Source organism: Rattus rattus, chromosome 6, assembly GCF_011064425.1.
Source record: "Rattus rattus isolate New Zealand chromosome 6, Rrattus_CSIRO_v1, whole genome shotgun sequence".
NCBI lineage: Eukaryota > Metazoa > Chordata > Mammalia > Rodentia > Muridae > Rattus > Rattus rattus.
Genome location: NC_046159.1, coordinates 29,850,911 through 29,865,608, shown reverse-complemented (window position 1 = coordinate 29,865,608; position 14,698 = coordinate 29,850,911). Strand labels below are relative to the sequence as shown.

Here is a 14,698-nt window from a genome sequence, read left to right as displayed (position 1 = left end):
TGAGGTCTCCTTACTTGCCTAAGCTGAAATGTGTGACACGAGTCTAGCTGGGCCCCAACTGGCTGCTGTCCACAAGGAGGAATTAGTGAAAACATGAAAATTAATTCCAACCTAGGGCTTAGAGAATTAATAAGGGATTTGGCATTTCATAGACACAACTGATTTTCAACAGTCATTTGGTTGTAGATCGTTCCTTTTCTTTAAAGGCTCTTTATTGAAAAACTCTAGCTTTCAATGTGCAGGGGAAAACCAGATGGGTTTTAATGGAAATCCTCTTGCTGTTATCCTCTGTATGGCTTCAAGGAAGTCAGTTAACCCACACCAACTATGTTTTCCCTCTCAAAGAAGCTATGGTTTTTCTTTTTCTGGCTTTGTTTCAGAGAGTACCTTGCTACTTGTTCAGGCAGGCCTTGAACTTGTAGTCCTCCTCCCTCTGCCCCTGAGGGCTGGGACAACAGGTGTGTAGCACCATGCCCGTGTTTCTAGGTGGCATGTTCAAAGTGCCAAACCCTACAAGATTCATGGTATGTGCCTAGCAAGTGGTGCCCATCATTACTGTGGCTTCACTCACTCATGGAGGCTTGCCGAGAAGATAGTATGGCTAACTGGTGTTTGGGTGAAAATTAACCATTTTCTGGTTAATTTTGAATTCATGGTAATGTAGCAGAGAGAACACAATCAACTGTAGTCAACATGTCAGTATGATTATTTCAGGAAGGAGCTAAGTACAGACTTCCGGAGACACTCTAAAGAAAGAAAGGGAGGGAGGAAGGAAGGAAAGAAGGAAGGAAGGAAGGAAAGAAGGAGAGAAAGGAAGAAAAGGAGGAAGGAAAGCCTTCAAGGGGACACAGAGGCTCTACAGTCTGTCGGACACACTAGTAGCTATGTCCAGTTCCAGGGATATTAGAAAGTGTGGTCGAGCTGCAGTTTTCTGTTTCCTGCTTGGCAGAAAACTGCTTACTCAGGTCGGGAGAGTGGAGTGTGAGCAAAGCCAGAGGCGCCAGCCACCTCCTACTACACCCTTGAAATGTGCAATTCTGATACCTTTGAAAGATGAGCAAAATGAATGAGTTTGGACCAAGCTGATGTCCTAGACCCTTCAGCAAGACTTTAAATAGAAATCGTGTGCGACATTCTCACCTCATTCTTCTGCTTAGAGGAAAAGCATTTCATTTTTAATAAGTAATTATAATTTGTATAGATCCTTCTTAGAAACCACTAGGTTCATAAAGCTCTAATTCTAGTTTTTTAAAAAGCTTTTTATAGGTTCTTCGTGAATTTCACATCATGCCCCACATTTCCACTTAGCTCCCACCCGCTTGTACCTGCCCTCCACCCTTGCAACCTTCCCGGAAACAGAGAAAAGAACATCTCATTGTGGAAATTATAGTGTGTCCCAGAGTATATCCCTTTGTCCAAACTGCTTTGCTTGCAAATGTTCATTGCAATGGCCTGTTGGTCTGGTACAAGGGCCCTAGCTTCTGCTCCTCTACCAATACTGGAACCTTATGGAGACACCTCTCAGATATCCTGTTGTTGCCCCATGTCACGGAGATCTTGTAGCTTTGGCTCTGCAGGACTGACCCTTTCATGCACTCCAGTGGTTCATCAATGGGGTAGATGTTGGGCTGGGCCAATTCAAAGTCCTGGATCCGGGCCCGAGAGGCATTTGAGATGGTCAGCCTGGTTAGCCTGGTGGCTCTCCCACCCTGCTCACCAGCAGTTCCCATTACTAGAGTCAGTTCTATACTCTGCTGCTCAGGTGCGGGGCCGAGCCTACAATCCCACATGCCGAGGTGAGGGACAGAGCCAGCCCTCTGCTCTGATGACCTGGGGCCAGCTCTCCTGCCTGCCATAGGTGGCAAGAGGCAGGGGGTAGGTGGGGTTCATCTCTCTCTTCATGTCCACGTCAGACCACATGGCAGACGAGTGGTAGAGCCAGCTTTCCCAGCCTTCAGGGTTGGCTTGCCTGTCACCTCCTCCCGTCTCTGTGTCCCAGTGTGTGTTTGTCCATATACACTCCCACCCCCATGCAGGGGGTTCTGCCCAGGGCAGGTGCAGGGCCCCTCTCCTGTGTACTGCAGTTGACTAGGGGCAGGCTCAGCTCTCCTGTTCTCACGTCCCTAGGACCAGCTCTCCCAGGATGCCCAAGTGAGGGGTGGGGCCAGTTCTGCAGAGTCCACAGACGTTGCCATGTCCCCAGGTAGCAGCCTAGACCAGGGATATCCACCTGCCTTTTGGTGGTAACAGACCCCTGTTGCTTTAGGGTCTGGGACCTAGATGCCCTCCCTATCCCAACCCTAGTGGCAGCACAGGCCAGGACCCCACCGTGGTCCCAGCGGCATCGCCGGCTGCTCACATCAGGCTGCTCCTCAGTATCCTTGAGTCTCTAGTTCTGCCTCTTCATTGTGTCCACGCCCTTCTCTTTCTCTTTCTCCTCCATCTCTCCACACTTGCTCGCTCTTCTTAGAAGTACTTAGGGTCTCTGAGTGCCTGGGGTCATCTCAAGAGTGGTTTCAAGAGTGCTATACACCCTGCAGGTGTCGTCTTGGGCATGGTTCGCCCCTCCCCCCCAGGCCTTGTGTGGTGGTTGTCTTAGGCTAGCTCCCTGTTCGGTTCCCATGGCGCTGCTCTGGTGGTTATCACTGGCTTCTTCATCATGCAGCCTGCCCAAGTGGCCTCAAGTGAGGGTCATCTGTCTTGGGCTCACTCCCTCCTGAGCCCTCAGTCCCAGGCAGCGTCCCTTAGGTCTCCAGCTTGCTCCCAGTCCTGGGTTTGCATGACACCAGGCTGGTGGTCATCAGGCCAGCTCCCTGTCTGAACCCCGGGCAGTGGACTCTGTCTCAGGGTTTTGGTTTGCTCACCCCCCCCCAACCCCCAAGGAACTGTTAGGCTCCTAATCATTCAGATGTTCATAGGTCAGAACTCTGAGCACAGACATAGCCTCTCTCTTCTCTGCCACCTACTGATGATGTGAGTGTGACACAGCCACCATACCAGCAGTGTTACTAGGGGTAACTCTAGAGGTGACTATGGAAAAGCTTTTAATGGTTTAAAGATGCTTTTCTTCATCTTCAAATGTACGATTGTGATTCTTGTGGGTTTTCCTTAAGCAGAAGAACACAGGGAAAAGCACTGGTAGGATTTTAGATCATTAGTGAACCAGCTTTGCGTTCTTGGGACATGCCCCAGCTTGTCCTGATGCATTGTCTTACACATTGTTGGATTTGATTTGTTAAAATTAGGCTTTAAGTGCATATGTGTGTGCACATGTGTTTATGCCTGTGCTCACAGAGGTGTCTGTATGTAGCTTCCGCTACTTGTAACACTTTTGATTGAGTTACAGGATAAAATGGTCTCTTCCAATGATCTGAGTAGTGGTCAGTTCTGTACAGTTCCCTGGAAGACTGGAGTCAATATGAATTACCCTGTTAGTGGTAGGTGACAAGGCCCTCCAAACTGAGATTTCCTTTGTGGGAATTTTCTTTTAAGTACGATATATAAGAATAGAGATAAGATAATTTAACATGGTGTGTACATTTGGAGTACATGTATTTCCTTCAAGGACTTTGGCACTAACTAATCATTACATTACATTTTTCATAACATTGTGTTAGTTTCCTTTGACCATCTGCAGCATCTGCAGGGCTGTCAGCACTCTTCTGTTGGCAGCTGGACCACTTCTCCCTCCCATCCTTTCCCGCTCTCTTCCTTGCTTCTCCCTCTCCTCCAACAGTCTGACCACTGGGCTATCAGGGTTTATTGTCCGCCTGTTTGTTTGTTCGTCACAGACACACATTCTAAGGCATGGAGTGGATCCTCTCTGATCAGCGACATGGATCAATCGCTCTATGTTCGTGCTACTTTTCAAAACTTCTCACTTCAGCAATTCTCATTTCCCCTTTGTCACAATCCCCCATGAAGCCTTGACTGTCCTAGAACTCACTCTGTAAACCAAGCTGGCCCAGAACTCACAGAGACCATCCTGCCTCTGCCTCCTGAGGGCGAGGATTAAAGGCGTCCACCCCCAGGCCATGTGGTTTGGTTTGCCAACCTTATTGACTGTCTAAAATTTTTTCCAGCTATTAATTTTTTGTTTTCCTGTCGTCTACTGCAGTAATTTATTATCTGATTTTGCTTCTTCTTTCCCTCCTGTTTTGTCCATATCTAATTTAATGCTCTTTGTCCTGGTTTCTAAGGGGAAGCAGAAGTCATAGACTGGAGACCATTCTTGCTTTTTAACTTAATCTCGGGGCTATAGTTTTCCTTCCAAGATTTGTTTCCCACCCAACTACACTATGCTGTGCTTTGGCAGTGAACTCATTGGGCTTCTGCCTCGTCTTGCCTGTTGGAAGGCACAGGCACTTTTTCGGGGGGGGTGTTATACATTATCCCTGTTTTTAAATTTTGTGGTGACTGTTTTTCTTTCCCTGTATGTACCTCTGAGCTTGCTGTGAGCTTCACTTTTGTCCTGGCCACAGATGGCTCCATCCAGTTTCTGTCTGTGAGAGAACTCGGGGAAGCAGTTCTCAACCTGTGGTTTGTGACCCCTTTTGGGGGGGTGACCCACTTTCACAGTGACCCCCTTCACAGTGGTCACATATCAACTATTTATATCACGATCATAACAGTAGCAAAATTATAGTTATGAAGTAACAACAAAAGTAATTTTATGGTTAGGGGTCCCCATGACATGAGGAACTATGAAGAGTTGGAGCATTAGGAGGTTGAGAACCACCACCTTAGGGGACCTGCATACTACTTACTAACTACCTTGTCTGAAGTAAGGGGTCCTGACGGTCCAGTAGCCCTGCTAGTGGTGAGGACCTCCGTTCCCGCCCTGGCTTTCTATGTCTGGCTAAACGCAGAGTCTCTTTCCCGCCAGTCCTTTCCAGTAGCTCTCCTGGTCATCTCCTCATTCGCATCTATGGGTAATTCTGGGGCTTGCAGGGGCCTCTGCATCTCCACGTGTCTGCTGTGTTCCCTCTCTCCAGGTTCCTACCCTGCTTAGGTGGGTGCTCTGACTTGCACAGCCATAAGCTTCGTCACAGACACACTTTCTAAGGCATGGAGTGGATCCTCTCTGGTCAGCGACATGAATCAATCGCTCTTCGTGCTACTTTTCAAAACTTCTTACAACAGCAATTCTTGTTTCCCCTTTGTTATTTCATATGGGCAGATAGGTCCCTTTAACCTCATCTTGACTATTTAATCTAATTAAAATCTTACAGGTAGCAGGGGCTGTTATTTTTCCTAATGTACAAACAAGGAACACTCCCCTTGGCTACTTAACTAACTCCTCAGGGTCCAGGTCTTTGGAAAGTTGAGGCACCTGTGAACGGTACTTTGGTCAATTTTTGAGCTAGGGCTGCAGATCGATGGTGGCAGCAGTGTCCGCTAGGGGGCAGCAGAGGCCCGGTGTGCTCTGGTTCTTCCCTGAGCTTTCCCTTCGCCTCCTCCCTCTAAGGCTAATTCTTTCAAGTCCCTTGCTGTCCTGGCGCTTTCTAAACTCAGCCTGGTTGCTCCACTGCTTCGCTTCTTGGACTGTAGGCTGAGACACTCCTCGCAGCTTTTTGTTGCAAGTAAACCGAGAACAGAAGTCACGGCGGCTTGGTAATAAAGATGTTCAAAGACTGGCAGCTGGATTCGGACGGTCACTAGTTTTCTGGCTGGGTTCTCTATGGTCTGGCTTTGTTTTCAGACTCTTGTCCCTCTTAGTCAACCAGTTACCGGCTGCTGTTCTAGCATAGCATCAAACATGCAGAAAAAGGAAGACCTTCTCAGGCCACCAATAAGTCTTGGATCAAATGTGGTGTACACCGACTTCCTCCAACCCCTCCCAACAGCCGCAGGCTTGGGTCAAATATGTTCCGCAGTCAAGGTCTGTGCTAAACAGGCCGAGAGTCTGCAATTATCTCAAGCTAATGAGGGCTGACCTCAGGAGCTGGGGTACAGGCCAACTCCTTCCAAGCACACCAGCGGCAGGCTGTGAGAGCAGTTGAGGCGTGCCGGTGACCATTTACAGGTATTCATCATGGGAGAGTCCAGCGTCAGGGTCAGACCCAAGACCCTAACGTGTTCTCTGTGTGAGGTGCTACCTAGGAGCTCACTGCACAGACTCAAGCAGCTCACAGCCACCGAGGGTTTGTAGTTCCTGCCCTGAAACCAGTGAGGTGGGGGCTGAGATCTGACCTATTTGTAGTCCGGTTCCTTTACTGTCTCACAATAGAGTAACCACCAGGCATAATGCTAAGATTGAGAATCTAAAGGTCTTCGGAGAATGCGCGGCTTACTTGGAAGGGAGGAGAGCCAACAGGTACAGCACAGAACTAGAGAACCTGTGGGGACAAATATATGAGGCTAAAGGTGCACACGAGCGACAGCATTTCCTTTAGCTTGTGGGGGCTGAGCAATGCCTTGGAGAGAGCGTCTTCCTGATTTGAGGGGTCAGGAAAACGAGCCAGGCATGGGAAGAAGGGATGGGTCTGCTAGGAGTTGGAGGAAAGGGGAGCAAAACACCAGTGAGTGAGGGAGTTGAGGCTTGTCACTTCCTTTGTCTCCAAAACACATACAGACTGTTGATGTTACTTGATAGTTCCAAATCCTAGAATCCTGAAATGGCGGGGGAAGAAAAAAGCACAAACAAAACAAATCACTACCCACCCTTGCCTCTGCTGAAGGTGTTAGCTACTTGGTCCCCAGGCCCAGGCTGTAGGGGACAGCTGTGGTCCCCAGGCCCAGGCTGTAGGGGACAGCTGTGGCTGTCAGGCACCTTCAGGGAAGCTCCATTTCCCTCTGCCCTCCGCCCATAACTTGTACACATGGGTAGGGGTTCAGACTCGGCTGTCTTGGCAGTGAGATATGCCTTTGGTCCTTCAGAACTTTGGATTTGTGACGTCAGAAAGGTAGCTTGGTTTCTCCACTCTGGAGAAAAAGAAGGGTTGTTCCCCTCATGGAGTGAAATATATACACATGGTTGGATGGTCTAAGTCTCTAAGCTGGCAGAGTAACGAGTTTACCGCTGGCTCCTCATGAAAACCTCTGCAGTGCAAACCCACACTGTCCACTACCTGCAGAGACAAGTGCTCTGAGTTCTGGGCATTGCCTCCTTCCTGGCGTGTGCAGCCGTTCATCAGGCACAAGGACTGACCCTCAAGGAGCACAGCACTGCAGCAGCCACTTGTGCTATTTACCTAGATGTTGTTATAGCCACAATTTCTGACAAACAAAAGAAGCAAGCAAGAAAGGAAGGAAGAAAGGAAGGAAGGAAGGAAGGAAGGAAGGAAGGAAGGAAGGAAGGAAGGAAAGAAGAATGGAAGGAAGGAAGGGTTTGTTTTGGCCCGTGGTTTAGAAATCTCAGTTCTCGGGTGCCTGGCCCCATGCACTGGTGGGACATCATGTCAGCAGGACTGTGTGCGCGGAGAACATCGGGTCACATTGTGGTGCATCGGGGGTAGGGAGAATGGGACTAAATAAAGACCCATTTATCCTTCAAACACTCTTATATGAAGGGTCTAGTGAATGTCTTTGCCAGTCACACCCTTCTAGAGGCTTCAAGCTTCAAAACGAGTGTTCGAAACACAAGCCCATTGGGGACATTTTAGACTCAAACCATGCTACCATTAGGACCTTGGTGGAATGCAGCTGCCTGAGGACACCTAGGGCCTGATACATGTGCACTGTTCTTGATCACACCCTGGATTCCAGTGGGGTCCTCTTCAGATCAGAGTCATCATGCATACAAATTCTTGATCCAACTTAACGAGTTAAACTTTATACAGCCGATCTTTTGTATCTTAGAGTTCTTTATCCATCGATGAAGTCAACGGCAGATTGAAAATATTTGGGAAACAAATGTACCGAGCATGAGTAGACTCTCCCTTATCGTTTTGGGAACGATGGATGATAATCGCTATGACATAGCACTTACATTATATTAAGGATTGTAAGTTATCGAGAGGTGCCATTGAAGCACGTGGGAGGATCGCTCAGGAGAGGTGAGAATATGGTGCCACTTTATAGAGCGGACATGAGCGTTTCCAGAGGTCCGTACGCCTGGACATCCTACAGTGGCTCCTTCTGGGATTGAATGCTCTTCCCTTCACTCTCCAGCATTCCGTTCTTACTCATTTATGTAAAACCACACAAAGCTGAGTTACCCGAGGACACTCCCACGTAAGTGTGCATGTACTTGGGCGTGTCTCCTGCACTGTTCACTAACCTTTTCTCCTCTTCCCTTAGTCTTTTTTTTTTTTTATGGTTCCCATATAAAACTTTAGTTCCACTTTGATATCTTATTGTATGTATCTCTATGAAATCTTGGAATCACACGTGAGAAAAAGCAATATTTGCGAAAGCTGAATTTGATCGATAGGCTCATCTTCGGTGGCCTCCTTTTCTTTTTCCTTTTTTGCAAATGATACAACATCATCATTCTTCCTTAGAGCTAAAATGATTCCAGTGTGTACACCACCCTTTCCTTAACCTTTCCTCTATTGTTAGACACCAGGGTTGACTCCACAGCTCAGCTACTGTGACGACAGCTGCAGCAAATACGGATGTGTAAGTGTTTTTGTGATGTGCTCACTTGAAGTCCTTTGCGCTAGTTCCAAGCAATGGTAACACTGGGTGGCACGGGAGGTCCATTTTCAGTTTCTTGAGAAACCTCTGCACAGATTTCCACAGCTCCTGGACCTTTTACAGCCCACTGGCGGCAGGCGTCCTCGTCAACATTTGTTAGTTGTTTTCTTGATGACTTCCTCTCTGAGTGGGAGGAGACGCAGTAGACTCTCGACTATGGTGTCTCTGCCAGCATTGTCTGTTTTATTCTTGTGAGGGCGGCCCATTCACTTCATGGGCCCGTTTGTTTTCTGAGCTGTCTGATGATAGCATTTAATTTTTTGATATCCTTGTTGATATTAATCTTCTGTCAGCTACATAGCTAGCGAAGGTTTGCCCCCATCTGACAGGCTACCTCTTCACTGAATTGTTCCCTTCACCCTGCAGAAGCTCTGTAATGTCATGAAGTCCTTCCATGTATTAATTATTAGCATTATTTCCCACATGACCCTAATGTAAAACATAAAACTCTGCAATTCTTAGAGGGAAAAGTAATGAAACAGTTCACGATAAATTGAGTTTTATGTTGAATGTTTAGGATATTTCCATTTGCAGTTTATTTAGTACAGGGTAAGAGAGTTTCATTCTTCTGTATGTGGGAATCCAGTTTAGGTGAAACTGTACCGTGGTCCCTGTGAGGTCCCATGATACACAAAACAGACATAATTATGTTCATAGAACTCTATGCTGTTCAGAAAGATTAATTTACAAAGTGTAGGGGGCAGAAGCCAGGGGAGTAGCTTGGTTGTGGAGTGAGGAAAGACTTCTGAGAGAAATGCGCTCTTACCTTGAAGGTAGAAGAGGAGGTTCCTGTTTTGAGGGGGGGAGCTTCTGTGAACAGATACCTGCAGAAGGGTGTGGAGGGCGTGTGGTGACATGAGTCTGAGGTTCTCAGAAACCTGTGGGCTGAAGCAACAGGGCTATGCTATTTGGACTTGCCATGGGGACTTTGAGCAGAGAGAGACTTCTGTGGGATACTTGAGCCTTTCTCAAACCTGGGAATGACCTGGGAGGCCCAGAAGATGGGACACTTCCAATGGAAATCCAGGGAAGACGGTCTGTAGCTACCCAGCAGGGCTAGCAGAGAGATATCACAGTGGCCACTAAGGCAGGGTGGAGAAACTTTCTTCTCTAACCTCTTCTGTTTCCGAGGATGGAGCATCGCAGATGGATCTCACCGTGTCCTAGGTGATGGTTCTGTGCTCCAGACTCATCCCCAGTTGCAGAGAACAGCCTGGCAGGGACAAGCAGATGACGGTGACAACGGGAATCTTGACAAGTATGCTTTGGGGAAGTTACTGAGCCCATGTCCTGTCTCCACGGCTCACTGGTTCAAACTTGTATCCTGTAAAACAGGGATAGCGTGGGGCATATGAACATCAGCGGCCCTCAGAACCAGGTTGCTTCATGTAGGCCTCGTGGTTTCTGGTTGTTAAGAACAGAGGTAGTGATATTTTGGTTTGATAGTTTTTGGTATCAAAAATAAATGTAAAACATAAAAAAGCATGAAAATCATTAAAGGATTGGAAGCAATGTATTTGTGCTCATCCTTTTAACACATTGCAGTGGCTTTTGGGTATCACTAGGAACAGAGTCACCTGCCTCCGAGATGACTGGCTCTTTAGCCAGGACCACAGAGACAGGGTGAGGGCCGTTACCAGCCCCCAGATCCTGACCACATTTTTGTGAATCTCAATCTTTCCAGCAGTCACATGGAAAGAAGGCAAGGCAGGGTGGGACAGACAAACCCTCCTTCTGCCTGGGGGATTGCCTCATGCAGACACAGTGTTGGAGTCTGCCAGCCTCTGACTGACCCGTCCAGGATTTGACTGGGCCATTTATACTTTTTTTTCCTTAGTCTTTGGGTGATGTGTGGCCCAGGAACCTCTGAGCATGTTCCGTGCCCATAGTCTTGACAATGGTAACAGTGTAATTCTAGGAGCATGGGTCTAGTGGAATCAGCTTCCTGTCAAGGGTAAGGACTGGAGGGAAACCATATCAGGGCAGTGCCAAGTCAGGGCCTGAAAAATGCCTGGAGCCCCAACTGCATAGAAATGGAAGCCCCGGGTCTGCACGATCTGCAGGGCAGCTGCTGGCTGTCTCAAACTGGGAGCAACACCTGAGCTTGCACACCGAGGATCTGAGAGTCCTGGAGGCCTGCACTGTCTGTTCTGAACACTGTTCCCATCTTAGCTGTGGACTCTCCACAGACTTCTAGGAAGCATTGTCTCTCATTAGTGACAGATAAGGGGAAGGGGGCCCAGAAGGAATTAGACACTGCCAAAGAAAAGAGGGGGGTGCAGGCTGCATCCATGTCGAAGTGGAGGGCTGGTTCCCAAAAGCCTGCAGAGGATTCAGGCATCCTCAGGGGTTTCTGACATTTCTTATTCACACACTCCGAATCTCATCTGAGGTCAGCTGAGTGTCAGCTCACTGTCCTCCAAGGTCCATCTGCGGATCTGGTGGGCCTTTTTTAAACAAATTGTTATTATATGCACATATGTGTATACGTGTAGTCTAAACCCATGGATTGGTAGACGATTCCTGGGGTTGTCGTTGAGGTGGGCCTGGAAGTGATTCCTGTTGAAGCAGTAGGAAAGAACAAGCCACCCTCTTCTGCTGAAGATCAGGGTGGGGCAAGGGATGAGGGAGGCACATCAGCTGCCACTTATAGAGATGGGACAGCCACTTGTCCTGCCTTTCTAAATGTCCTACCCCTGGTTTTGGATAGTGGTGATTTTAGTTATGATATCTCTCTCTTTGTGTCTATGTCTCTGTCTCTCTGTCTCTCTGTCTCTCTGTCTCTCTGTCTCTCTGTCTCTCTGTCTCTCTGTCTCTCTGTCTCTCTCTCTCTCTCTCTCTCTCTCTCTCTCTCACACACACACACACACTTTGTTCTCTTTCCTGAACACCACAGCTTTCCCTCATATTTCTTCTCTTGTTGGTTCTCCTCCCACTCCATATATTTCCCTCCTGTCAATCACAGGCTGGCTTGAAGAGGGTGGGACTTGCCCAGTGTCCCTGCCTCATCTCCTAATTCCATGACCCCATTTGGCTTCAGTGTGAGCCGAGCTTGGTTTGGAGAAACTGACACCTCATCTGCTCCCCCATACTCCGCAGGGATGTTACAAATTCACTCTATTAGTTATATCCCGTCGCTGTGATGAAACACCATGACCAAAAGCGATCCACGGAAAAACAGAATTTATTTTGGTTTATGGCTCTAGAAGGAGAAGCCATGATGGTGGGAGAGGCACAACACGTAACCAGAGCAGAGAGCCCAGAGAGCACTCTGCAACCGTGAATGCAATGCAGAGAAAGCAAGTTGGAAGTGACATACTGGGATTAAACGCAGGTCTTTGCGCATGCAGTGACATTCTCTCAGAGGCTTTTGTGTTTTTCACACTCTGTAGCCTAGACAGTTCTCAAACTTGGAATCTTCTTGCCTTAGCTTCCGGAGTAGCTGAAATGCAGATTTGAGACACCATATACCCTTTTTCATGGTTATAAGCTTCTCTCGCCTTCAGGAGAAGAATGTGGGAGCTTCCGGTACTCCTCCTTCGAGGTCCCTGCAGTTCATGTTCCTGACTCTAGGTGGCAGAAGCCCCTTCAGGTCCCACCTTAGTCCTGGGGTCTGAGCAGAAGGTCAGCTCAGAACTGAGGCTGAAGTCAGAATGCAGCATAATTAGCGGAGCAATTTGCAGCCTAAGTCAGCAGAGAAGCCCCCGGGGCTTGCGCAGTGTCTGAGGCACATTCCTAGTTCCCGGATCAAGGAGAATGCTTGCAGTTTGCTTTCATGCTGTAACCCGAGGTCATACCATCTAGACACTTGGCTTCTCTTCCTTCCCCATCATTCCTCCTGACCTTTCTTTTTATTCACCCTGCTTTGCCTCAGACGCACCAATGGGTCTAGTCAGAGTGAGAGATCAAGTGTCCACCCGAATAAAGACTCTTCTGTGTCCACTGGCTGGACATTGGCCTCACTGTCCACACCCCGTTTGGCCAGAGCCCGGCTTTCTTATAAATGTGTGAAGGGTCAGAATGAAAAGGGTTCAGACATCCAGTCCAGTGGACTGTTTGTACAGGAGTTAACTGTGTACCAAGAAGGGAGGCAGGGAAAGGGCGAGCATTTACTGATCACCTTGCTCTTTGTAAATTGTATGCTAGTGTTTGGTGACCCTAACTACTTCACCTCATAATCCTAGGGAGGGCACTCCTGTTTACTTGGCAGGTGAGGGACACATATTTCAGACAGAAAAGTATTTTTACTTTTGCATGGTGATGACTGAATACCTAACAGAAACAATTTCAGGGGAAGGAAGGAGAGAGTCCATGTTGGCTCATGGTTTCAGTGGGTTCAGACCATCATGGTCGGGAGATGGTGGTGGGGTAGAGCCGTTCATGTCAGGACAGAAAGCAGGTGAAGAGAAAGGCTGGCACTGCACTGGCTTCCTCTGTTCTGCTTTTTATCCCTTGTAGGCCCCACCCCATAAGCTGGAGCCACTTGCAGCCAGGGCAGGTCTTCGCCCTTGATTAATCCTCTCTGGAAATTCCCTCACAGGCATACCCACTGGTGTGCTTGGCCTCTGCTAGGTGATTTTAAATCAGCCAAGGCGACTTGAAGATTGGCCATCACGTGAAGGTCACGTGTTGGCTGCAAGATAAGTGCAGGACATTTGGCTTACGAGTCTATTCTGTGTGTTAATATGTGCCACAGATACACTTCTGGCCTCCTGGAAATAACTATGGCTGGCCCAGGCTCAGAAGAGGAGGGCTCTGCACATATTCTTAGTCAGTCTGTCAGTCTGTATGTCTATCTATTTCCTGTCATAATATCTGAATGCTACATACTGAATGTAAGATAGAAGTTTATCTTTCCGGGTCCAGAAGCAGGTGGTCTAAAACCAAAGTAGGCCATCTGTTGACAAGGCTCATCCTCCTTCAGAGAGTGACAAAAGACATCACATACTGGCAAGATAGAGTAAGGGTCCCACTTGTTAGGTTTCTCTGCTTTTTGACAAGCCACTAATGCTATCACAGAAGACCCTGCCCTTGTGACTTCACCCAATTCCACCCACCCTCCAAAGGCCCCACCTATAAATACATATAGGTTTGAAGTTTAGGACTCTTGGAGGTTACACAGACCCAGACCATTGCACAGCCCCAGTGCTACAGTAGGAATGTCACTGCCTCGCTTGGCATGTATCTGCTTCTATCTTCTTGGCCATAGGAAACTTGCTGATCATCTTGTCTAAACACCTGTGCCCCCTTATCATTCTGTTTACTTCAAGACAAACAACTACAAATTTCCATTTTCTTCTTGGGCAGCTTAGAGTAAGAACACAGCACCCCAGTTCTACATGTCTGGACATGAGATGAATCTTCAAAGACAAATGCTTTTCACACTCCAGATGCTCAGTGAAAGGAAACTGAGTCAGTGCCAGTGTGAGAAGGCTGAGTGGGCCTTCAAACATCAAAGGACCAGAAAGGTTTAGGGATATAGTCTGGCCTCTGTTGGAAGGATTCTAGGTGCAGGCTGAGAGAGGACTGGTGAGGGGATGCTGTCCTCTGTCTTTCCCAGAGGATCACCCGGTTTTTTGGCTCGCTTGTCTTGCCTTTGTTCTTCATCCAGTGCTATTGGTTGAGTCCAGGATGATAACTAAGCTGGAGATGGTCTGAAGAGCAAACCCAGATCACAGCTTTGACCTGGGAACTTTCTGGCTGTTGTAAGACCAAGTATGAGACCTAAGAGGTGAGGTGACCTAAGAGGTGGGCAAGGCCTTCTAGGCCACAAGAACTCAAAAGCTTTGGGAACATTTTTGATGGGATTTTAGGAGGCAAAGGATATAGGGGAGAGTATCTGCTTTCAAATGGTCAATTAGAGGGGATCTGTAGGCTAGAGGCAGAGACGATGCTGATCTGGGCAAGTTAATGATGGTAATAAGGCCTAGATGGTGAACCTGAGGATAGAGTGGGCAGATGGAGGAGAGCTCTGAAGGCCAGAGGCTGAGGAGAGCCCTGGAGGCTAAGGGCTCCATCTCTCTGGAGTATTTGTTCAATCCACCACAAAGTATGAGTT

At 48.0% G+C, this 14,698-nt stretch overlaps 1 non-coding gene across 1 annotated transcript; it reads right to left on the bottom strand.

Annotated features, from left to right (window-relative positions):
• Nucleotides 1–2,884: 2,884 nt before the first annotated feature.
• LOC116904721 lies at nucleotides 2,885–3,019 on the bottom strand. Its single transcript, XR_004388414.1, has one exon. It is a non-coding gene; the product is annotated as a small nucleolar RNA SNORA17 (small nucleolar RNA).
• Nucleotides 3,020–14,698: the final 11,679 nt, after the last annotated feature.